The sequence below is a fragment of the Molossus molossus genome, unplaced genomic scaffold (assembly GCF_014108415.1).
Source record: "Molossus molossus isolate mMolMol1 unplaced genomic scaffold, mMolMol1.p scaffold_m16_p_9, whole genome shotgun sequence".
NCBI classification, from domain to species: domain Eukaryota; kingdom Metazoa; phylum Chordata; class Mammalia; order Chiroptera; family Molossidae; genus Molossus; species Molossus molossus.
Window position 1 is genome coordinate 99,856,537 of NW_023425403.1, and position 26,336 is coordinate 99,882,872.

Here is a 26,336-nt window from a genome sequence, read left to right on the forward strand (position 1 = left end):
CTGAAGATATATTTTCCAAAACAGCTTCACATACTGAAATAAACAAGGGGATAGGATTGGCTCAATCATTTTGTAACAGAGATGACCAAGAGAAAAAAATGATTTTAAATCTTATATATTTTATATACTATGAAAGGAAGGAATGAAAATTATTACTTGATTTCTAGTCAAGAAAACAGATGCCACACAGACAGAGTTAGGATGAGATATGAGATAAAATAAAGAATGGATATTAAGCATGAAGAAGGTAAGGATTGGGAAGTTGTTGAAATCATGGATAATTCCCTGCAGGTGTGGCTCATTGGATTCAGTGTCATCCCATGGACTGAGAGAGAGGTCCTGGTTCAATTCCCTGTCAGGGCACATGCCCAGGTTTCAGGCTCAGTCCCCAGTAGGGGGTGTATAGGAGGCAGCTGATGGATGTTTCTCTCTCACATTGATGTTTCTATCTATCCCTCCCTTCTTCTCTCTCTAAAAAATCAATTTAAAAAATAAAAAAAGAAATTGTAGATAATATTTACATGTAGATATAAACATGGTATATTCCTTATAGTTATTATGGTTTCAAATAAAAAAGCAGTTTAACTACTCATCCCACTTTAGAACCAGAAAACAGAAGGTGTGAATAGGTCTCAACAGGTCTTGTGAACCACTTGTCTGGAGAAGGAAACTTTCAGAGAACCCACAGACATTGGCTGGGTTGGGTGTTGCAGAAAGTGTTGGAAAACACTGAGTGAATAATAGGGAATTACATTGGAGAGTGCAGGAAAGGACCCTATGTCATTGTTATTATCAAAGATCATTTCTCAAGGATAGCTCTTTCCCTGAGGGAGACACCTAACAGCAGGCAAAATTTTACACTATGGAGCACCAGAAAAATAGATAGCAAATGACTTTCCAGTAAAGTAGTCTGCTCTTATCCAAAGGGATACATTTCAAGACCCCGTGTGGATGCTTGAAATTATATATATATATATATATGCTGAAACTTTTATACATGCCTCCTATGATAAAGTTTAATTTATAAATAAGACATGGTAATAGATCAACAATAACTAGTCATAAAATAGAACAATTATAATGATATATAGTTATAAAAGTTATATGAATGTGGTCTCCCTCTCTCCCTCCCTCCGATAACTGATTTGATAACTAGGATGGCTACTAAGTGACTAATGATAAGGGAGTGTGTACAGAGTGGAGATGCCAGACAAAGAGATGATTCACATCCCAGGTGGGACAGTGTGATTTCAGCATACCACTCAGAACAGTGCACAATTTAAACCCATGAATTGTTTATTTCTAGAATTTTCTATTTAATATGTTTGAACTGTGGTTGACTGCAGGTAACTGAAACCACAGAAAGCAAAACCATAGATAAGGGAGAACTGCTATAAAACTCTTGATCCAGAGAAAACTAGACTTTAAATAGGTAGTTTATTCCAAGATATTACTAAAATTCAGAAAAAAATAGTTTTTATTTTCTTCCTAACCTTTGCCCTTTCTTTAAATGTCTCGAGTTTTTCACAGAAGGAAAATATGGCTTGAGGTTATTCATTTTTCATAAAGCAAAATTTCTGTAATTATTCATAAAGTCAGGCTAATTTGTCTAGAAAGTTTAGTTCCCCCCTCTTTTCAGGTTGATCCCTTTGTTTACTACTCTTGTGCATTTGTCTGGGACTATGATTTTCTTTTTCATTTTAACCAACTTGATTCAGTTGATAGAGATGAGGAACAAACAGTGCCATGATCAGTTACTAAAGCCTGTGGGAAGTGGGAGGAAGTATGTTAAGTATATTTTTCATGCCTTACAGTTCTTTCTTATTTGTAATTTTTAAATCAAGAGTGATGATATTATAACACTGTATTATTTTTTAAAATAAACAAAGTTGTCCCTGGCTGGTTTGGCTCAGTGGTTAGGGTCAGCTCAAGGGTTGAGGGGTCATGGGTTCAATTCCCAATCAAAGGCAAATACCTGGGTTTCAGTTTGGATCCCCAACCCCGAGGGGTTGTGAGGGAAGCAACCAGTCAATGTATCTCTTTCTCTCTCTCCCTTCTTCTTCCACTTTATCAAAAAAAAAGTCAATGGAAAAACAAAAACAAATTTGGAAAGATATTAAGATTTGATAATTTGGGAATTGGATACAGAAATTTTAAATATATAAATTCATGACTTTCTGTATATGTGAAATACTTAATTTTAACAGGGAATGAATACACTACACTCAATTAAAGCTATTCATATTAATCCTAGTAAATGTTAAACCCATCCTGTTACTCTAACCTGACACATTAAGCCCTCAATTTTGCAGACCTTGATTTGACAGACTTCAGATTTAATGTACAAAATTTCCAGTCCATATGTCATATGGGAAAATTAACACACTGTTAATTTAAAAATGCTTTATCCAAGATTTGTTTATAATTAAATTAATTGGTTATTTTTTGTTATTAATTCGCTGTTATTTTTAACAAAGTGTTGTGAATAGGCCATATGTTGGAAGAAACACTAGTAATTACGCTGACATAAATATTATATATCTACAATTACAGTCTACAATTGAATAGCTCTAGTAAATGCATGCATTCACCAGTCATTACGAGTCAATAAAGGCATATGCTGGGGCGTGGCTTAGCTCACAAAAACTGCTGCAGAAAGTCACGTGCCAGAGACAACAGAACAAATTACCTTGGGATTTGGTATGATCACATGCTAATCATTTGCAAAACGGTGAAGAGTGTGAGAGGCTTTCTAAAGGCAAGATCAGCTTGGACAGGAACTGGAGGAACTCACAGCCAGTGTATTTGAAGAAATTCATAAGATGGCAAAGAAGCAAATGTCAAGCCGGCAACCACAGAAAAATAGCTAAAAGAAGCACTAGAAAAAATTGATGTACTTCATGCTGAAGTACTACATTGAAGACACTTGTATTGTCCAGTTCTTTTGCATCACCTACACAAGAGCCTTTGCCAGGTGGAAAGACACCTTTTAAAGGAGCACACAAGAAATACAAGTACAGAGTGGCAGTCACTGGGACCTCAATTGTGAAAGACTGCAAGGAGACCAACTTATCGCTGTGTGATGAATTCAGATCTTGGAAGGATGAACCCACAATTGACAGAATGTATTCTTTTCATAGACAAAATCTGTCAGGAAGAAATTTTTTCATGTTTAACATTCACAAAAAGTGAGTTGGCTTCAGCTGTTATGGAGGATGTGGAAAACAATATTCAAAGCACTGAACAGTGGGAATACAACCTATTCTATTTATGAAAGCTTATTCAGTCGAATGTGGAAGACCTACCACCCTCAAAGAAATGTACTCTCACTGGCCAAAGTCCTGTAAACACAGAATTATATTAGGAGACTCAAGCACTTACCATTATATTTCTCCTTTTTGAAGATACAGAATCACTTTAGTATGTGACTTTTTTGCATACATTTGATATATTCAGCAGGGATTTATGAAGCAGCAGGGTGTTGATCACATGTTTTGGGAAGTTGCACAGTTGAGAAAAGAAATGTCACTGGCAAAGCTGGGATATTTGAAAGAGGAACTCTGATCCTCTGCCTGGGATCATGCATGAACCTTCCTAATACCTGGAAAGTGCCTGAATATTTTTATGATTACTTGATATATATTTCCAAAGTGTGAGCTCAAGACTTTCTCTCTCTTTTGCAAATTACACCAAGAAGTAATGGGATTTCTTTTAAATTGACCTATGCTGTGATTGCTTATTCTTTAATTGAACACAGTATAAAGAATTATAGGTGTACTAGTGATTGTAATTTATAGTTGCAAGAAAAGAGCTAAATAAATAAATATTATATTGAAAAAAATACAATTTCCCAGGCACCCACCATTCCTACCTATCAATGCTAAAAGTAAAATCCTGGAGCAGCAGGAGAAACATAGCATTCTGGATTTTCAGTGTCTAGGGAATTACCCCTGGAAAGAGACAAAGGCTTGCTCTTCCAGTTGATACAGACATCCCTACCCCAGTTTGACCCAGGGCAAAAGTAGTCCTTCTGAAAAACAGTGTCATGTTTTATAATTCAGAGAAAAAATATAAAGATAAAGGAAACTTGAGGAATGTTACTTATAAACCAACAGTGCTCAAAATGTTTAATTTGATAGATTTAACTGTGTTTAATGAATGATGCCATCTTTAGTTTTTCAGTCTCTGGTAAGATGCCTTGATGGTACAGAACAACAAACATTTTACTGTGTACCCTTCACTGTTACCGTCTTCAGAGGAACCCGCAACCACCAGCAGAGGGCAACTGAGTGGGCTTCAGCCTTCCACCAGGACTCTCTGTGAGCACAGTGAGTCCCTCTAACAGAGCCTATCTATTTCTTGTAACGTATTAGTTACTTCAATATTGTTTGGTTTATACAATTTACCATCATTATTTTAAAACCTCTAATTTATTGATTATCTTGGCATCCCTAAGAAAACACAACATTGATAATATTGGAATAGAGGGATGCTTTAAAGTAGTCAGAATTTTAAAAAATTAACAGTCAAATATAGAATAGTGAAATTAAAAAAACAATCAGAGGAGAGAAAAAATGGCGGCGGAGTGAATGGAAGCTACACAAACCATCTCCCAGGACCAAATTGGAATTACAACAAAAATAAAGACAAATCATCAGGAAGGGGCAACTGAAAGGCAGCTTGGAGGACCACATAACCAGGGACACTGACTCAATCTTGGTAGGCTTGCGAGGACATAAGCTGGGACCGGGAGCCCAAGGTCTGCAGTGTCCTGGGCTGGGACCAGCAGACTCGGCTGGGACCAGGGAACTCTGCTGGAAGCTGCACCCTTGGCTGGGTCCAGCTGTCTCGGCTGGAAACTGCTGCCGCCTCAGCTGGGTCCGGCGACCCTGGCTGAATCCTGTGACCTGGGCTGGGTGCTACGCCCTCCGCTGGTGCCCCAGCCTCGGCCGCCCTTAGCTGGGAAGAGCGCTCTCCGGTTAAAAGTCCCAGGCAGCTCCACGATGCACAGTCTGGACAGAGGCTAAATTGGCAGCATCCACTTACCTTGGGCTCCCGCAGAGGGTGGGAAGACTGCACTGGAATTGTGTAGGGACACTCGAGATTTAGAGGGTGTTCAGAGCTTTTGCTGAGTGAGCCACGGAGGACTGTGGTCATCTTACTTCTTCCCAGGGCCCTGTGGAGAGGCGGTGGCCCCTCCCTCAGAGATTCAACCCCACCTGGTGGCCATTGAAATGCTAATTGAGGTCCATTACCAACCAGCATCTTCCCCACCATCTGGAAATCCTCTTACACTGAGCACCTGAGAGAGTTTTTCAGTCAACTAAGAAACCAAGGTTCTTCAGGTGACCACTACTAATAACCTTGGGCAAAAAAGCTAGAGGATAACTACCATTCTCTGGGCTACCAACTGTAACCAAGAACCTTAAGACTTGACAGTGGTGTTTAAAGTGGGTACTCCCTCACTCATCCAAACCCAGGAGAGGGAGCCACAAACAGCAGAATACTAACAGCCACAGGGAAAACTTGGCAGGCTCCAAAGTGCACTGTGGTAGCCAAAATAGTGAAACACAGACACAAAAGCCAAATGAAAGAACAAGAGAACTCTACAGAAGATGAGATAAATGAGGTGCAGTTAAGCAAGTTAACAGAACTAGAATCCAGAGCCATGGTCTTGAAGAAGCTCAACAGCATGTGTAAGGACTTGAGCACCATGAGTAAAGACATAGAAATGTTGAAAATCAACCAGTTGGAAATTAAAAACGACCAAGAAGAAATGAAGAATACATATATCAGAAATGAAAAACACATTGGAAGGTCTAAAAAGCAGAGTAGAGGAAGCTGACAACCAGATCAATGAATTAGAAGACAGGGTAGAAAAAAATCAACCAATCAGAAAACCAAAAGAAAAAAACGATTAAAAAACAGGAAGACAGCTTAAGAGAACTGTGGGACAACTGGAAACATAATAATATTCACATAATATGAGTCCCAAAATAAGAAGAAAATGAGCAAGGGTTAGAGAATATATTCAAAGAAATAGTGACAGAAAAATCCCCTAATTTGGTGAAGGAAGAAGGCATTCAAGTTCAAGAAGCACAGAGAGTCCCAAGTAAGAAGAACCCAAACAGGCCCACACCAAGACACATAGTAATCATACTGCCAAAAATTAAACACGAAGAGAGAATCCTAAAAGCAGCGAGAGATAAACAACAGGTTACCTACAGAGGAAACTCCATAAGGCTCTCAGCTGACTTCTCACAAGAAACACTACAGGCCAGAAGGGAATGGCATGAAGTAATCAAGGTCATGAAAAACAAGGATCTGAATCCAAGACTACTCTACCCAGCAAGGCTATCATTCAAAACAGAAGGTCAAATAAAGAGCTTCCCAGACAAAAAAAGGCTAAGGGAATACATTAGCACCAAACCAGCACTGCAAGAAATGTTAAAAGGACTGCTGTAATTAGCGGGAGAAATCATATCAAGAAGCCTGAAACACCAGTCCGAAAGAATATATGTACCCCCATGTTTGTAGCAGCACTATTTACAATAGCTGAGATCTGGAAACAGCCCAAGTGTCTATCAGTAGACGAATGGATAAAAAAGCAGTGGTACATATACACAATGGAGTACTACGCAGCTGTAAGAAAGAAAGATCTCTTATTTTTTGAGACTACATGGAGGGACCTGGAAAGTATCGTCCTAAGCGAAACAAGCCAAACAGAGAAAGACAAGTATCGTATGATCTCACTTATTTGTGGAATATAATGAACATAACAGTCTGAGGAATGGGATAGTCCCAGAGATTTGCAAGTGGGGTACACACTGACAATCCACAGAAGAGGGAGTGGTGGGGGAGAGAAAAACCACAGAACTTATATGCATGTATGCATGAACAATGGACATGGACAAAAAAGCTGGGGACAGGTCAGGAGGGAGTGGGAGGGGTAATCAGTGGGGGGAAAAGGAGAAACATCTGTAACAAAAATTAATTAATAAAAAAATAAATAAAATAAAATAAAATAAACAATCAAATAAAAATATACAGCTCATAATTTACACTCTACTCATAGTTAACTGCTAACATATTATCTTCCAAGATGTAAACTCAAAACTATAAAATCTCTAGAAGAAATCACAGGAAGAAATATTTGTTACCCTATGTTAGAATAAGATTTATTAGATACAACATCAAAAGCATGTATGAAATGAATGAAAAAAATGAAAAAAGAAAAAGACTAAATCTGACTATGATCTTTGACGAACACTGGGAGATAATATTTTCAAATCAGATACCTACTAAAAGACTTTTATACAAAACATCTAAAAACACTCAAAACTCAACAATAAGAAAACAGTGCAATTAAAATGGGCAAGATATTTGAACAAAGAAGATATATGATGGCAAATAGCCACATGACAGGATGTTAAATATCCTTTGTCATTAGGGAAATGCAAATGGAAGCCACCATGAGATATCTTTTGGCACCTGTCAGAATGAACCAAGTTGGAAAGTCCAACCATACTGAGTGTTGGTGAGGATACGGATGAGCTGGAGCTTGCATACACTACTGGCAATGTGAAATGTTAGAACCACATTGGAAAACAACTTGACAGCTTCTTAAAAATGTTCCACATACACGTAACTTATTATGCAGGCATTCTACTCCTAAGTATTTACCAAAGAAAACTGAATGCATATATTCTATTTTTTTTAATTAAATGATATTTTATTTTTTTTAATTAATTAATTTATTTTTGTTACAGGTGTTTCTTCTTTTTCCCCCACTGATTGCCCCCTTCCCCTCCCTCCTGCCTTGTACCCAGGTTTGTTGTCCATGTCCATTGTTCATGCATACATGCATATAAGTTCTGTGGTTTATCTCTCCCCCACCAAACCCTCTTCTGTGGATTGTCAGTCTGTACCCCACTGCACATCTCTGGAACTATCCCATTCCTCAGACTGTTATGTTCATTATATTTCACAAATAAGTGAGATCATATGATACTTGTCTTTCTCTATTTGGATTGTTTCGCTTAGGATGATACTTTCCAGGTATATCCATGTCGTCTCAAATAATAAAAGATATTTCTTTCTTACACCTGCATAGCACTCCATTGTGTATATGTACCATGGCTTTTTTATCCATTCGTCTACTGATGGACATTTGGGCTGTTTCCAGATCTTAGCAATTGGAAATAGTGCTGCTACAAACATGGGGGTACATATATTCTTTCTGATTGGTGTTTCAGGCTTCTTCGGGTATATTCCTAGAAGCGGGATCACTGGGTCAAATGAGTGTTCAATTTTTAATTTTTTGAGGTAACACCATATTGTTTTCCATAGTGGCTGCACCAGTTTGTATTCCCACCAGCAGTGTACTGGAGTCCCTTTTTCTCTAACACTTTTTCTCGCCAACACTTATTGTTTGATGATTTGTTGATGGTGGCCATTCTGACAGGTGTGAGGTGATACCTCATTGTTGTTTTAATTTGCATCTCTCTCATGATTAGTGGTGATGAGCATTTCTTCATATGTCTCTTAGCCATTTTTATGTCATGTTTGGAGAGGTGTCTATTTAGGTCCTCTGCCCATTTTTTAAATGGGTTCTTTGTCTTCCTTTTGTGGAGTTGTATGAGCACTCTATATATTGGAAATTAACCCCTTATCTGATATATCATTGGCAAGTATGCTCTCCCATACAGTGGTTAGCCTTTTCGTTTTGATGATTGTATTGTTCGCTGTGCAGAAGCTTTAGGTTTGGTGTAGTCCCATGTGTTCATTTTTTCCTTTATTTCTATTGCCTTAGCTGATGTATCAGTGTAAATTCTGCCGTGTATGATGTCTGAAATGTTGTTGCCTACAGTTTCTTCTAGGATTTTTATGAGCTCATGAGTCACATTTAAGTCTTTTATCCATTTTGAGTTTATTCTTGTGTAAGGTGTAAGTTGATGGTCTAGGTTCATTTTTCTGCATGTAGCTGTCCAGTTTTCCCAGCACCATTTACTAAAGAGGCTGTCCTTACTCCACTGTATGCTCTTGCCACCTTTGTTAAATATTAATTGTGCATATTGCCTTGGGTCCATTTCTGGGTTCTTTGTTCTGTTCCACTGGTCTATATGCCTGTTCTTGTGCCAGTACCAGGCTGTTTTCATTACAGTGTCTTTGTAGTTTAACCTGAAGTCTGGTAATATGATCCCTACAACTTTGTTCTTTTTTTTTCAAGATTGCTATGGGTATTCGAGGTCTTTTTTTGTTCCATATGAACTTTTGAAGTATTTGTTCTAATTCTGCGAAGTATGTCGTTGGTATTTTGATGGGGACTGCATTGAATCTATCGATTGCTTTGGGTAATATGGACATTTTAATGATGTTAATTCTTACCATCCACGAAGACGTAAGTGCTTCCACTTTTTTATATCTTCCTTTATTTTTTTTTCAATGGCCTGTAGTTTTCTGTGAATAGATCCTTTATTTCTTTGGTTAAGTTTATTCCTTGGTATCTTAATTTTTTTGACTCAATGGTAAATGGGATTGTTTTCTTAGTTTGTCTTTTTGTGAGTTCACCATTGGTGTATAAGAATGCTATCAATTTCTTGACATTAATTCTTTATCCTGCTACTTTTCCAAATTTATTTAAGTCTAGTAAATTTTGGATGGAGTCTTTGGGGTTTTCTACGTATAGTATCATGTCATCTGCGCATAAGGACAGTTTCACTTCCTATTTTCCAATTTGGGTCTCTTTTATTTTTTCTTCCTGTCTGATTGCTGTGGCTAAGACTTCCAGTACTATGTTAAATAAGAGTAGCGAAAGTGGGCATCCTTGCGTTGTTCCTGTTCTTAAGGGAAATGCTTTTAGTTTTTGCCCATTGAGTATGATGTTGGCTGTAGGTCTTTCAAATAAGGCCTTTATTATGACAAGATATGATGCCTCTGTTCCCACGTTGCTGAGCGTTTTTATCAGAAATGGATGCTGGATTTTGTCGAAGGCTTTTTCCTCATCTATTGATATGATCATGTGGTTTTCATTCTTCATTTTATTTATGTGGTGTATCATGTTTATTGATTTGCGAATATTTTACCAGCCTTGTATCCCTGGGATGAATCCCACTTGGTCATGGTGAATAATTTTTTTGGTGTATTGCTGGATCCAATTTGCTGGTATTTTGTTCAGGATTTTGGCATCTATGTTCATCAGGAATATTGGCCTGTAGTTTTCTTTTTTTGTAATGTCTTTTTCTGGTTTTGGAATTAGAGTTATGCTGGCTTCATATAACGAGTTTGGAAGTCTTCCTTCCTCCTGAATATTTTGAAATAGTTTGAGGGGAATGGGTGTTATTTGTTCCTTGAATGTTCAGTAAAACTCCCTCGTGAAGCCATCTGGGTCTGGGCTTTTGTTTGCTGGGAGACTCTTGATTACATCCTCAATTTCCTTAGTTGTTATTGGTCTGTTCAAGTTTTCTATCTCTTCCCTGTAGAGTTTTGGGAGACTATGTGTTTCTAGTAATTTGTCCACTTTGCTTTGTCAAATTTTTTGCCATATAATTGTTCATAGTAGTTGTTAACAATCTTTTGTATTTCTGTGGTGTCAGTTGTTACTTCTCCTCTTTCATTTCTGATTTTGTGTATTTGGGTTCTTTCTCTGTTTCTTGGTGCGTCCAGCTATGGGCCCATCAATCTTGTTTATCTTTTCAAAAAACGAGCGTTTTGTTTCATTGATTCTTTGAATTGTTTTTTTGGACTCCATGTCATTTATTTCTGGTCTGATCTTTACTATTTCCTTCCTTTTACTTGCTCTGGGGGTTTCTTTTTGTTTGCTTTTTAGTTCTTTAGTTGTGAGGTTAGATAGTGTATTAGAGATTTTTCTTGTTTTTTGAGGTAGGCCTGTAGTGCTATGAACTTCCCTCTCAGAACTGCTTTCCCTGCATCCCATAGATTTTGTTTTGTTGTGTCTTCATTTTAATTGGTTTACAGGAGGTTTTTAATTTCTTCCTTGATCTCCTCGGTAACCCATTCATTGTTTAATAACATGGTATTTAGCTTCCATGTTTTCAAATATCTTTGTGTGTTCTTAATGCAATTGATTCCTAGTGTCTTGCCATTGTGATCTGAGAAGATGCTTGATATGATTTCAATCTTCTTGAACTTATAGAGACTTAGCTTGTGCTCTAACATGTGGTCTATCTTTGAGAATGTCCCATGTGCACTTGAAAAGAATGTGAATTCTATAGTTTTGGAGTGTAATTCTCTGTAGATATCTATTAAATCCATTTGGTCTAGTGCTTCATTTATAGTCTCTGTTTCCTTGCTATTTTTTTTGTCTTTACGATCTATACAGTGTTGTCTATGGAGTATTCAAGTTCCCTGCTATGATTGTTTTGCTACTGATTTCTCTTTTGAAGTCCTCCAGAAGATTTTTGATCTATTTTGGTGATGGCACATTGGGTGTGTATATGTTTATGAAGGTTATCTTCCTGTTGGATATATGCTTTCAATATTATGTAGTGGCCTTCTTTGTGTCTAGTTATGGCCTTTGTTTTGAAATCTATTGTATCAGATAGGAGTATTGATACTCCAGCTTTTTTTCCCTTTTGGTTTGCTTCGAAAAATTTTTTCCATCCCTTCACTTTCAACCTGTGTGAGTCTTTTGTTGTGAGGTGGGTTCTTATAAACAACATATAGATGAGTCATGCTTTCTTATCCAACCAGCTACTCTGTGTTTTTTTATGGGAGCATTCAAACCATTTACATTTAAGGTGATTATGGATATTTACTTATTTATTGCCATTTTTGTTTAATGTGGTTATATTTTTCTTCCTATTTCTCCTGCTAATTACAGCAGTCCTTTTAACATTTCTTGCAGTGCTGATTTGGTGCTAATGTATTCCCTTAGCCTTTTTTGTCTGGGAAGCTCTTTATTTGACCTTCTATTTTGAATGATAGCCTTGCTGGGTAGAGTAGTCTTGGATTCAGATTCTTGTTTTTCATGACCTTGATTACTTCATGCCATTCCCTTCTGGCCTGTAGTGTTTCTTGTGAGAAGTCAGCTGAGAGCCTTATGGGGTTTCCTTTGGAGGTATCCTGTAGCTTATCTCTTGCTGCTTTTAGGATTCTGTCTTTGTCTTTAATTTTTGGCAGTTTGATTACTATGTGTCTTGGTGTGGGCCTGTTTGGGTTCTTCTTACTTGGGGGTTTCTGTGCTTCTTGAACTTGAATGCCTTCTTCCTTCACCAAATTAGGGGAGTTTTCTGTCACTATTTCTTTGAATATATTCTCTAACCCTAGCTCATTTTCTTCTTATTTGGGGACTCATATTATGTGAATATTATTATGTTTCCAGTTGTCCCACAGTTCTCTTAAGGTGTTTTCCTGTTTTTTTTTTAACTTTTTTTTTGGTTTTCTTATTGGTTGATTTTTTTCTATCCTATCTTCTAATTGACAGATTCGGTCCTCAGCTTCCTCTATTCTGCTATTTAAACTTTCCAATGTTTTCTTTATTTCTGATATGTCATTCTTCATTTCTTCGTGATGGTTTTTAATTTCCAACTGGTTGATTTTCAACATTTCTATGTCTTTACTCATGGTGCTCATGTCCTTACACATGCTGTTGAGCTTCTTCAAGACCATGGCTCTGGATTCTAGTTCTGTTAACTTGCTTAACTGCACCTCATTTATCTCATCTTCTGTAGAGTTCTCTTGTTCTTTTATTTGGCTTTTGTGTCTGTGTTTCACTCTTTTGGCTATCACACTGTGCTTTGGAGCCTGCAAAGTTTTCCTTGTGGCTGTTGGTGTTCTGCTGTTTGTGGCTCCCTCTCCTGGGTTTGGATGAGTGAGGGAGTACCCACTTTAAACACCACTGTCAAGTCTTAATGTTCTTGGTTACAGTTGGTAGCCCAGAGAATGGTAGTTATCCTCTAGCTTTTTTGCCCAAGGCTATTAGTAGTGGTCACCTCAAAAACCTTGGTTTCTGAGTTGACTGAAAAGTCTCTCAGGTGCTCAGTGTTAGAGGATTTCCAGAGGGTAGGGCAGATGCTGGTAGTAAATGGGCCTCAATTATCATTTCAATAGCCACCGGGTGAGGTTGAATTTCCCAGGGAGGGGCCACCACCTCTCAGCAGGGCCTTTGGAAGGAGTAAGATGACCACAGTCCTGCGTGGCTGCAACTCAGCAAAAGCTCTGAGCACCCTCCAAATCCTGAGTGTCCCCACACAGTTCCAGTACAGTCTGCCCTCTCTCTGCCGGAGCCCAAGGTGAGTAGCTGCTGCTACTTTATCCTTTGTCCTGGCTCTGCGCTCTGGAGCCACTTGGGAGTGTAACCCGTGGGCGCTGCTCCCAGCTACAGCCATTGCTTCGGGCCGAGGGCACAGCTCCCAGTGGAGGGCTCAGCTCCCTGCTAAGGTTACAGGTCCTAGCCGAAGCTGCCACAGCTCCCTGCCAAGGGCGACACAGGTTTCAGCCAAAGCCTCTGCAACTCCCAGCCTAGGCTGCAGCTCCCAACCCAGTGCACTGAGGACCATGGGCTCCAGGTCCCTTCTGGTGTCTTCAGAAACCTACCAGGACTGAATCAGAGTCCCTGGTTATGTGGTCCTCCAAGCTGCTTTTTGGTTGCCTTTTCTTGACTATTTGTCTTTATTTTCATTTTAATTCCAGTTTGGTCCTGGGAGATGGTCTGTGTAGCTTCCATTCACTCCGCCGCCATTTTCCTGATTCTGAACGCATATATTCTTACAAAGATTTCTGTATGAATGTCCACAGCTACTGTTATTTGTATTAGCCCCTAACTGAAAACAATCTAAATGTTCACCAACAAATGAATGTAGAAACAAATAGCGGTATATCCATACACTGCAATATATTCAGCAATAATAACAGGAATGAATTCAAATTCAAACCAATCAATAATGAAGAAAGAAAAAAAATTGTGGTTTCCTGGGGTGGGAGAGTATGGAGTGAGGGTAGGGAGAAGTTACAGGGGATGAGGAGGAAATGATGGGATAATAGATATGTTTATTATCTAAATTATGGGGATGTTTTTACAGTTATATGCACATCAGAATTTATCAAATTGTACTAGTTAAGTAAGTTCATCTTATTATATGTCAATTAAACCTCAATAAAGCTGTTAAAAAGAAAGGAAAAGAAAAGGCAAGGGAAGGGAAAGGCAAAGGGAAAGAAGAAGAAAGAGAGGAAGGAGGGAGGGAAGGAGGGAAGGCCTGGATTTCATCAGAGACCTGGGTTGGGAACTTGAATCTGTCATTTACTTGCTGTGAGCAAATTATATTCTTTGAGCTTCAGTTTTTATTTCTACAAAATGAGATTAAAGATACCCATCTCATACACAGTTATATATATATATGCAATATGCAAAATGTTTAATAAATATTAGGCACTTTTATGAATATTGATTTTAATATTTATCAAACAGATAAAAACGGTAGCAATTTGGGAGGAAATGTCTAGAGTCCTTTAGGGCAAAAGGGATGTTAAAGTGGGTGTGGGGAGCAAAGAAGAAGCAAGGATGTTCATCTTTTTCTGTGAGATGGAAAATAATACCTGAAACTTGTTAAACTACTCATCACACAGGAAATGTGCTGCTGCTGCCCTCCTGTTTGGGGTCTACAGGTCCCAGCATGCAATGCTCTGTTTGAATGTGGGCCACAGGGCACTGCTAATAAGATGTGTCGTTTCTTTGGGCTAACCCAGTAGAGAGGAATTGAAGCAGAAAGAGGCAATACATTCTTAATGCAATGCACACATTATATTATACATCATGTTATTTTTAAACAAAAAGGCATACCATTAATTTTCTCTGTTAGCTAAAATACATTTATTTATACTTACTAAATGGTAGCCAAGTATTGCTTGGGTGACATAAACAGCTTTTATAAATATAAAACTGTTTATAAGTAAATTGTTTACAAACATACATATATTGTTAAAAAATGCAGTTTCTCTTTCCATTAAACATCATTCCTTGGGTAGTCCTGAGGATGGCTAAGCACTAAGCCATTTAAAATTTAAATGAGACTTTAATAAGGGAATGTCATGTTTCATTTAAAAGATTCTCTTTTCTTCTTTCTCTTATGCTGTCAAGTGAAAGAAAAGGCAGCTTTATAATTACATGGCTGCTTCGGCTTCAGGTTGTATGTGAGATCTCACATTATTTTCCCACACCTTTCTCTCTCTTTCTCAATCTCTGTCCCACTCCACCCTCCCACATCCCAGCTTTCTGCCTTACACTTCCTTCTTAAGGAGCTGACAGAATGATGGAGTTCTGTTGATTAAGTTACTGAAAGGTGGTGACCTTTATTAATTTAGGGGGTGACAAGCAAAAAATAAAATAAATGACAAGTGTGAAAAGTGTTTCTTAACTTGGATCATCATATTAGCCTGTCCAGGTAGAAAATTAGGTGATTTTGGTTGCCACTGCTCCGCAGAGTTTGAAATCAAATGGAACTTAACTTTGTCAGATGTATACTCTCTTACGTTCCGTACTCCTACTGCTGTTCTGGTAGCCTAGAGGGCTTTCTCACATTTGCCCATAGTGTTCCCCACCAAACATTAGGGATTCTCTCCCCTTGTTAAAAACATAGCAAAGGTATTAGCAGCAATAACAACAGGTCCTCTTTCACAACTATTTTATAGTAGCCTTTTTTTGGTTTTCTAATCACAATTATTAACTGCACTGTTGATCATAAAATAGAAATAAATCCAGCAAGCCAGGTCTGATGATTGGAAATTATTACATTGTTCCCTAGAAAATTGTGTTGTAATGAAGATAGTGTAGAATGAAACTATCTTTATTCTGTTTCCTGCAGTGATATGCTTGGTGCCGTTTGATTGTAAGAGATGGTTCTTGCTGAGTCACCTGCATGACGTGGTGGTTAGTTTTGATTGTAGGCTTGATCTGAGTTTAATGGCAGAGAATAGAGGGAGGGATATGCTTACAATGACTGGGGAGGTCTGAAGAAATTTTGGATAATTCTTTTGTGATAGTGTCACTGATTGGGGTTTCTGTCTGGGACCTCGGTTCTTCTCATTGGCACAGAAAATAATTTAATGCCAATGAAGACGAAAGTAAAGTAAAGTTGGATTTATTGAAAATACTCTTGAAGCGAGGAGTGGGGCCAGTCAGGAGGGACCATGGGCCCGAACTCCCTGGGTTACATGGATTAAATGAGTAATTTTCTGGGTGGAAACTTTCATTTGCATCTGGGGATGATTGACAGAAAAGGGTGATATAACTGTATTTCTTCTGCATATGCCTTTACTCATAATGTATATCAAAACACCCATGAGGCGGGGATCATCAAAACCTCAATGCAGATTTTATTATAATTAGTCTGGGGCTCTAGTAAGGTCGCATTAAGGCCATGTTGCTTTCCTCTGCTCTTGCCCCGAGAGCTGGCTGGTTCCGAACCTGCCCACTGGAGGAACTGCTGATGGCAGGGAGGCCCACAGAGAGGTGGTCTGAAGGCAATGTTGGTCTTGCCCCTTTCCTAACCCTGGAGCAGGCCCCACCCCAGAAGCTCAAGTCTAATTTTTTTTTTTTTTTTTTATCCTCACCCGAGGACATTTTTCCATTTTTTGTCCAGGTAGAGTGGGAGGGAGAGAGAGGAACAGAGAGAGAGAGAGAGAGAGAGAGAGAGAGAGAGAGAGAGAGAGAAACATTGAGTGAAAGGGACACATCGAGTGGCTGCCACCCACATAACCAACCAGGGCCGGGGACAAACTGCAACCAAGGCATGCGCCCTTAGCGGGAACCGAACCCGGGTCTCTCAGGACCGCAGGCCGACGCTCCAACCACTGAGCCAAACCGGCCAGGGCTCAAGTCTAATTTTTTACCTAAGAGTAATAAGGTAATGCATCATTGAATAGAAGGTAATATTTTACTTATACTGTAAAAAAAATATTACTTAGCCCTGGCCGGTTTGGCTCAGCGGTTGGAACGTCGGCCTGCGGTACAGAGAGACCCGGGTTCGGTTCCCGCTAAGGGCACATACCTCGGTTGCAGTTTGTCCCCGGCCCTGGTTGGTCGTGCGGGTGGCAGCCACTCGATGTGTCCCTTCACGTCGATGTTTCTCTCTCTCTCTCTTCCTCTCTCTCCCTCCTGCTCTATCTGAACAAAAAATGGAAAAATGTCCTCAGGTGAGGATAAAACAAAAAACAAACAAACAAACAAAATATTACTTAGACAATGCATAAAAATAGATATTGTCATTCACTCTATTATTGGAAATCTATAGAGAGAATGAACATGTTACTATACTTAGGCAAGTATTAATAAGAAGGAAGCACGCCTGGCCAGTGTGAGCTTCATCCCATGCAACAAGAGGTTGCCAGTTTGTTTCCTGGTCAGGGCACATGCCTGGGTTGCAGGCTCAATTCCAATAAAGGGCATGCAGGAGGTGGCCAATTGATATTTCTCTTTCTTGGATGTTTCTATCTTTCTCCCTCTCCTTTACTCTCTCTAAAAAAATAAATAAAATGTATTTTGTTTTTAAAAAGAAGGAAGCAAAGGGAATCAGTTATTGTTGAGCTTAATAAAACTGGGGAGCATGAGCCTGTTTGCTTCAGCAGGAAGCTACAGCTTAACAACCCTCCCTTTCCCCCATGTAGGGAGCAGCCTGCTCCCCCCATGCAGAATTGTTGAGGGAAGAGGAGCACGGGGAGGTCAACACATGCACATTAGAAGTCAAAGTGTCACAGGAAGATGTGCTTGACCATAGAGACTTGTCAGTCTAACTTGGGAAAGGGATCATTGTCTAGTGTTTGGACCTATCAGAAGCCTGTGAAAGCTTGGGAAATTGATTGTTTATTGGGGCAGATCACCCGGGTTTTAAAGGAGTAAGCTTTAATATGAAACAGAAATTTTGGACACTTGTCTTTGTTTTGGCCTTAACGAAGATAAGTTTGGACTTTTTCCATGGTGGGATGGATGAAGATGGGACAATGGGAACCTAGGAGAGGAACTTCTTTGATTCTGCATCACAAATAAATTACCTTAACACAACAATCTCCTGTGCGTAGGTCCATGAAATGCTTTTCTCATGATCTCATGGAAGAGCCTAATTTCCACCAACAGCAAACCTAATGGGAAGAGTTTCTTCTTCAGATTTGGAAGGAACCAATGAAGTTGTTATTCTCTACCTGACACGTGAATCCCTCCACAGCAGCCCCAAACCTTAATTAGAATATATTCAGTGAGAGGGAGCTCACTGCCTCAGTGTTACTGGATAATTCTGTTAGACAGTTGTTTTTTTCTTTTAGCTGAAATCAGCCTTTCTTCATTTGAACTAATTGATCAAATTCTACATTCTGGATCGTCTGAGAATAAATTGAGCCCTTCTTCTGCCTGAGAGCTTTCAAGTTTTGGGGCCAGCTCTCTTATTTCCACTAAGTGTTTCATTCACCAAGTAAATAATTCCTCACTTCTTTCAGTAGTTTCTCCCTCAGTCTCCCCAAGGGTCTAGCACAATTCCTTACACATGCATAGTAGGTCCTCAGGGAATGTTCGACTTGACACAGATGTGGCACCAATTTCCTTTAAATTCCACTGAAATTCTTATTGACAAGTGTATTGCACTCAGATTTAATTCTATATAGTGTGGAAATAGCAATGATTACTAGCATGTGTTGGTACTGATAACATCTATACATGGTTGGTCATAAACCATTCATTTAACTTTATGTTTCTTCCTAGATTGGTTGACTGATCCTCCCTCAGGGAGATGATGTTCCTTTCTCTTTTGTAATTTACACCAGCACCCAGAAAAGAATGTTTAGAGAAAAAAAGGAATGTCTGTGTAAACCTAAAAAAGGGCCTGTCTGTGTAAATCTAAAATGGAATAGCTAGGAAGAAAGCCTGAGCTTTTAGAAAAATATGTTATTCTATTCTTCCTGGTTGATGAGAAAAAATAAAAAATTCTAATGGTAGTTGAATTAATTTTAAAAATTTTTTTTATTCCTTACTTGAGGATATTTTTCTATTTATCATTAGATAGAGTATGAGGGAGGGAGAGAGAGAGAGAGACAGACAGAGAGAAACATTGATGTGATACAGACACATCGACTGGTTGTCTCCCACACAACCTGACCAGGACCAGGCATGAACGGCAACCGAGGTATGTGCCCTTACTCAGAATTGAACCCACGACTCATTGGTCCCCGGGTCGATGCTCTATCACTGAGCCAAACCTGCCAGGGCTTTAAATTAATTTTAATTAATTTGTTTATATTTTAGCCAGTTCATTGCTCTTTATTTTACGGTGGTGTGTACGTCGAATATGAAACTGTTTTTTTCTTTTAGCTTTTGGTTGCATATAGTAGATAAAGATGTAAAGTAACATATTTATTTGTGAGTATGTTTTAAATATTAGAATTAAGAATATGTTGTTATGGGGTGAAGTATGTCCCTTCAAATTCATATCTTGAAGCCCTAACCCCTGGTACCTTAGAATATGACCATATTTGCAGACAAGCTCTTTAAAGAGACCATCAAGTTAAAATGAGGATAGGAGAGTGGGCCTTACTCCAATATGACTGGTGTTCTCTTTTCTTTTTCCTTTCTTTTTAATCCTCACTGAGGATGTTTTTCTATTTATCTTCAGACAAAGCAGAAGAGAAGGAGAGAGAGGGAGAGAGAGAGAAACATTGATGTGAGAGGGACAGTGCCAGGGCCGGGGACAAACCGCAACTGAGGTACGTGCAGTTGACTGGAATTGAACTTGCAAGTCATTGGTCCACGGGTCAAAGCTCTAACCAGTGAGCAAAACCTGCCAGGGCTAGACTGGTGTTCTTATAAGGAATTAGGACACAGATATAAGCCGAGGGAAGACCATGTGAAGACCAAGGGAGAAGATGGCCATCTATAAGCCAAGGAGAGAGGCTTCTGCTGCGGGTTGGGTCCCAGTCTTTGGGTCGCACTCCCCTACCCTCCCAAAGCTGGAAGGGGCTGAGCACTTAGGCAGGATTATTTGGGCCACCACTGAGATGCAGTTCATCCTGGAGGGAACAGCAGGTACAGGTCTAGGTCCAGGTGGAGCCCCACCAAACTCAGCAGGATCTAAAATTTATAATGAATAACTGGTGATTCATTTTTAATCAGGAGTGTTTCTAAATCACTGACTTTTTGAAAGATCTGAGTTTAGTTTCTGCCACTACAGGGCAATAAGGCATCGTTCAGGTCATGTCACTTAGAGCGATAATACCTACCTTGTAGAGCTGTTTTGAGGTGTTTATGAACAATCCACAATACTCAGCAAACTCTCCTCCAAATTTTCTCAAGTATAGCACTTCCAATTGGAAATAACTGGTAAAGAGTTCACAAGGGAGTAATTTACAAGAAAACAAATTCTGCCTGTGAACAATTAGTCCTATGAAGGTCTCCAAGGCTGTTTGCTAACAGTTCTCAGAAAGTCATAGGGGCTTGGTAAAATCTGCAAGTCCAGATCCCCTTTGATCTGGCTAATTATAGTGAAGCATGAAAAAAAATGTTAATTGCTCAGTTCTTGGCTTTTGTTTTCCTTAGCATCATGCTTCCTTTCCCTGGCCCTCTTAAGCTTTTGAACACATGTAATGCCTCTTCAGAAACTCTATGACCACACTAAGAACAAGGTCCCACCCAGCCTGCAGTCTTCATGTGGGTAAATGAAAAAGAGCAGGAAACAACAAATGATGTTTTCCTCTTGTTTTTGTGAAATACCCAACTAATCATCCTCCATGGTGGTGATATGGTTGAGAATTTTATAGATAGAGCGAGCCTATGGGAAGTCTCAATATATTTTGTAGGAAAACTATTTATAATTGTCAGGGGAAAGGAAATGGGGCTATTTTAGCCCAGTGTCCAATTTGTTTTAATGCACAGACTTTCTAAAAATTGAGTTTTAATTGAATTAGACTGAAGGAAAAAATACATTTTCTGATAAGGAAAAATATCTGGGTTGTTGAAAGTAAGGCATTTTCAAACATAATAATAGAACAGAGTAATAGAATGAAATATTAGCAAGGATAATATTAGAGGCCAGTATTATAGTGAAAGGTATCTTCATATAAGAGATATTGTGGCTGTGTTGAAAGAATCCTAGACTGTGAATCAGAAGATTTTTGACTTTCTGTTGCTAACAGCAATAACACCACCAGGAATAACAGAATTTACTGAGCACTTATGTGCTGAGAACTGTAAGAAGCAACTCACTTTTAATTCTTATCTGTGAGGTATGTAAGTTCTGTTATTTCCTCATGCTATGTATTAAGGAATGGAAGCTTAGGGAGAGTAAGGAACTTGCCAGATCCAGACCATGTGACAACATGGAAGATCTGGAATGATAACCTATTCTCTGTGGCCACAGAGTTCATACATAGAGCCTTGAGCTCTGTTGCCTCATATTATAACTTCTCATGGTCATAGCAAAGCAGAGATGGAGTTCTGGATCTAGATTCCAAAGACCATGCTCTTCTGGGAAATAGGGTAGAGAGAAGAAGGGTCATGCCTCCAGGGCAATGGCTCTCAAACTGTGGTCCTCAAACCAGAGCATCAGCATCACTTGGGTAGTATACATTCTTACAACCTACCCCACACCTAGTGAAAAACAAGCTCTGGAGGTGAAGCCCAGAAATCTGAGTTTTCCTATGCTTTTTACATGATTCTGTTGTTCACTTGAGTTAAAAAAATACTGGTTTTGAGTATGCAATCCAAACTTGTTGTCCAACTTGAGTTTAAAAATGCATATTTAGTATACCAAATGTTGAGCTTGGTTTTGGTAACCATACTTACTTTTTTTGAAATTTCAGAGAATATTAAAACAGGTATAAATTTTTTTAGTTATCAAAAAGAGTATCATACCTTTTAAAAGGGTCAAGAACATTCATTATACAATTCATGTTCTTTTTTTTTTTTTTTAATCCTTACCTGAGGAGTTTTCTATTTTTATTTTTTCAGACAGAGTGTGAAGGAGAGAGAGAGAAACATTGATAGGAGAGAGACACATCAACTGGTTGCCTCCCACATGACCTAGACCAGGGACAGGGACTGAACCACAACTGTAGTACATATCCTTGACCAGAAATCAACCCACGACTCTCTGGTCCTTGGGCCGTTGCTCTAACCGCTGAGCCAAACAGACCAGGGCTCATGGTTCTTTTCTTAAGAAATGTATCATTTAATTGAGAAAACTAAATAATGAATTGAAGAAATCATATTGATCTGTTATCAAGTGTGTCAGGGAGGAGGCACTTCCCCCTCTATTCCTCCTGAGTTCTTATGTCTGGACTAAGAGTAAAACTGATACAAGATCAGATGAACAGAAAACCAATTCAATACATGTGCATGGGAGACATAAATGATGCTCAGGGAGAAATAATAAACCATCCTGTTTTTTATACTTCTTAGACAAAGAAACAATGGATTCGTGTGACAGGACAAAGAAGCTTAGGTTGGCTGCTCATACTGAGGAATCTAAGCAGAAAGAGAGCGTGTGGCAGGAAATTAATAAAAGAGCAGTGAGGCGTGTTCCTACAGGCCTTTTGGTCTTGGATTCCTTGACTCTAGCCATAAGGGTGACTCTCTCAGTCTCCTTGGTCCAAGGAGGGCACCTTTCACATGGGAGATTTATTTTCTGCATTTAAAGAGACAAGGGAGGGTCAGTGTGTCCTTCTTGCACTGGCTGCTTATCAAGTAATTTTAATTCAAAGTAATCAATATGCCATTGTGGAATATTTTGGGACAGCCTGCCCTGAGCCCTGACAGGTGCATACTAATGGGATACAGGAAATGAAAAAGTGCTTTTGAGAAGTAGAATGAAGAATTTGGATGAGTTTTAATAAATAGCATTAAAAGATGCAGAAGACTTTTATTTGCAAAGGGAGAGATGATAAAGGATTTTGAGGAAAGCAGTGTGCCAGGACCTGGAGGGTCAAGGCAGAGAGAAACTGGTACATCTGGAGATAAAGGGACTAAACTGTAAAGAGGGGATTTGGACAGGAAGAATAGACCAGTTTAGATTTTGAGGAAATGGTGAGAATCCTAAGCAAAACAGCACAATAGAAGATCTTGACTAAGAATGCTTAAGAAATGCACAAAATAGGAAATATATAAATACAGGAAGTGGGTCAGCAGTTACCTAGGACTGACAGAGGTGTAATGATATGTGATTACTAGTGGGTGGGGACTTTCTCTGAGAGATAATGAAAATGTTCTAAAATTAGAATATGGGATAGTTACACCCCTCTGTAAATATACTAAATGCTCTTGTATTGTACGCATTAAACTAGTGAAATGCATAGCTTGCAAATTATATCTCAATGAACTTATGATAAAACACACACACACACACACACACACACACATACACACACAAAAGAATGCAATGTCAGAAGTGTGCGTGATTTTTATCAGCCAGAATCATTTCAGCTGCAAGGAGCAAAAAAGGAGAATTTATTGGTTCATGTCACTGAAACCCAAGGCTTCAGGCCTGCTGTGGGTTCTCCCCTTCCTGCCATCTCTGTACCAGAGCTCCTTTCTCAGGGAAATATCCTTTTTGTGGCAAAAAGCTGGTAGCCAGAAGCTTCAGGCCTAAATGAGATTCTCAGAAACCCAGGCAATTGAGCTTTGGGTTCAGATAGGCTAGACCAGGCCACGCCCCTCCTGAAACCTCCAGGACTGAGAGTGGGAGGGGGGCAGTTCCATTCACTGTACTTTCCAATACCTAAAAGTGTAGGTATTGGAAAGGGGGTGCCTAAGTCTTGGACTGCAGGAAGACTGAAGTGAGGAAGGATAGAGAAAGGAAGATCAGCAAAGAGGCTTTTGCCCAGATTTGGGTAGACTGATGAGAGCCAGGCTTGGAATTATTTCTGCAAAATCAATGAGGACAAACTTGAACCACCATGTAAAGAAATAATTACCCTGGTTTTTAAACAAAGCATACCTCATTGTCGTACTTGGAGTATAAGAAAGATACTTTTGGTGCCTTTAGTAGTCATAGTCAAGTTCAGAAGTTAGGAGAATGGGAGAGCCTCACATCTTGCCGTGGGAGGTTCTCAGATTTGCTGGTGAAAGATCCAAGAGGCTCTGTCCAAGCTACAGCCCGAGATGTAAATTTCAAGTATTTCCTCCCTGTATCCTTCATCCTTGAATTCTCAGCACAGAGCTGACAGTGCTTCTGTGCCTTTCTGTTTCCTCTGTTACACTCGATCTTTTAGGGCTTATGCATTCCCTCCCAATGTAGCTAGCCATAAGCATTGAGCACCAGGCTCTGCTTCGGACTTCTTAATCATAGCTGCACACTCTCATTTCTCAGAATTTCAATCTGTACTGTGTTTCTCTCTCTGGTTTTAACCTTTGAAATAAATAATTCTCAGGAGGAAAAGAGGTTAATATGACTTTCTAGAATTAAAAATATCCCAATATCCCCTATTTTTCCATAGATGAAAAATGTGCAAAACTTTGGAACATGATTCACCCCTATTAAGCCAGGTTGAGCCCACAGTTTGGTCCTTGTAAATATTCTTTATCTTAATGAAGCGGTTGACTGAGAAATACCATTTTCAGCTAATTCTTAATTGAGCATTAGATAACTCTGATATTGGGAAAATCACTTGTCCCCTGCAGGTTTTAATTAAGAACCAGACCACTTCCCTGTTGTGGAATGGTTTGAGAAGAATCACCAAAAACAGAGTAAAACACTTGGAAAATAAGGTAATATAAAAATGTGAAATATGTCATAGGCTAATAAAGTTTCAGAGTAAAAAGGGAATGTTCTTTGGTTTATAACCAATAAAACGTTTAGGTGGGGTTAATTTATCCTGGTTCATTGAAGAAGCTTCCATTGTAGCTAAGAAGAGCAAAGCTTTACAAATGTGTACTAACACTAAATTCAGACAGTGTCTCCATTAAAGTATTAATTGTGGTAGAAGTGGGGATTAAACTTGACAGCATGACAGAGATACTGACATCCTAGTTATTAAATTGAAAAGATTGCCACTCAAATCAAATCAGTTGTTATTACTGTCATCTTTGGCACTCTCAACACTAAAATGAGAGGGGAGAAAATAAACCCTAAGTTAAACAGCTGTGTGCTTCTCTCCCATCTTTGGGATTGCTATCATAATACCAGAAGATTAAATATGAAATCAATAGTTTAGTCCTAAACTATTTTTCCCATGGTTGTTATAAGTAAAGAGACATCATATTGCACAAGAGAAATAATTTAAGCTAGTAAATTTGAGCCAAGAGTTCTGAAAAATGCACCCTTTGCTCTTCTGAGGGTTTGTTCTCATGCCACTGTCGCAAGAGAACATCTCTATCGGTGACATGAAATTCTCACTGGGAATTTGGTAGAGTTCTGTAAATAGAAGTGTTCCCTCTTCATTTATCTTCCTCAGTTGTGGTGAAGTTAGAAGAGCCCATGCATCAAGAATAAAATCAGATCTTTTAGACCTCTCTCACCTTAATCTTTTCCCCTCCTGGTGTTCTCAGTGCCAATAACTGAAACCCTTGTGGTGTAGTGATCACCCAATTTCCTACCTCACTTTGCTCAGCACTGCTATAAATCCTGACATTGTGACCCAGTCTGCCTCTTGCTGATACTTCAGTAAGTGGGAGTTTGGCTTAAAGCCCATGAGTAGAGTTGGAAAGTAGTTTACTTGATGATGAGTGAAACGATCTATCACTAAATTCATAATTCTTCCTGAAGTTTAGTTGTTCAATTTTTTTTTAGCTCTGCAATCTAGAGCCAGCAGTTAGATTTGAGATAGGCCTCTGAATTTTGGACTGGGGATTGTTTGGATTTCCATTAGTACAGAGTTTTTCTGTAGCCACCTGCATCCTGAACACCAGAGATGCTGGCTGTGCTATGACCCTTGCTTCTGTGGACTACACTACACCCAGGATCTCCTGGAAAGCAATAACCCTGTTTCACACCGGCCTGTCATTGTAAATGCCTGTGGAATGAGTGACCCCTGGATCTCTGGTGGCCAGCAAGGCAACCGTTTTCTAAACTTGAAAGCGATTAGCCTTTTTACTAGTAACAGATCACCTGCCTTCCTGTGGTGACTCTATTCTATCTAGATACTCAGGAAGATGCATGTCCTTTGCTGTGGCTCTCTACAGGCCAGTGACCACATCTGTTTCCTTCAGGAGGGGAGTTTTTATTTGTCATTCAGACACTTGGTCCTCCTCTGCATTTGGGAGGTGTGAATACCACTGCGTATGTGCATTTTGAAGTGCTGGGTTTTGAAGGAGCCTTCTTTAGGGTCTATTATATCACTGGTCTTATCAAAGTGTCAAAGGATTAAGCTGGCTGAGCTCTCCATCCATCTCTCTTTCCCTCCACTCT

The 26,336-nt window shown here is 39.2% G+C and overlaps 1 protein-coding gene and 1 pseudogene across 1 annotated transcript in view; both read left to right on the plus strand.

Moving 5' to 3' along the window:
- Positions 1 to 26,336, plus strand: part of LHFPL6 (LHFPL tetraspan subfamily member 6) — a 365,391-nt gene that overhangs the window by 128,998 nt on the left and 210,057 nt on the right. The gene's annotated exons all lie outside the window — the stretch shown is intronic.
- On the plus strand, positions 226 to 3,469 carry LOC118622974 (annotated as a pseudogene).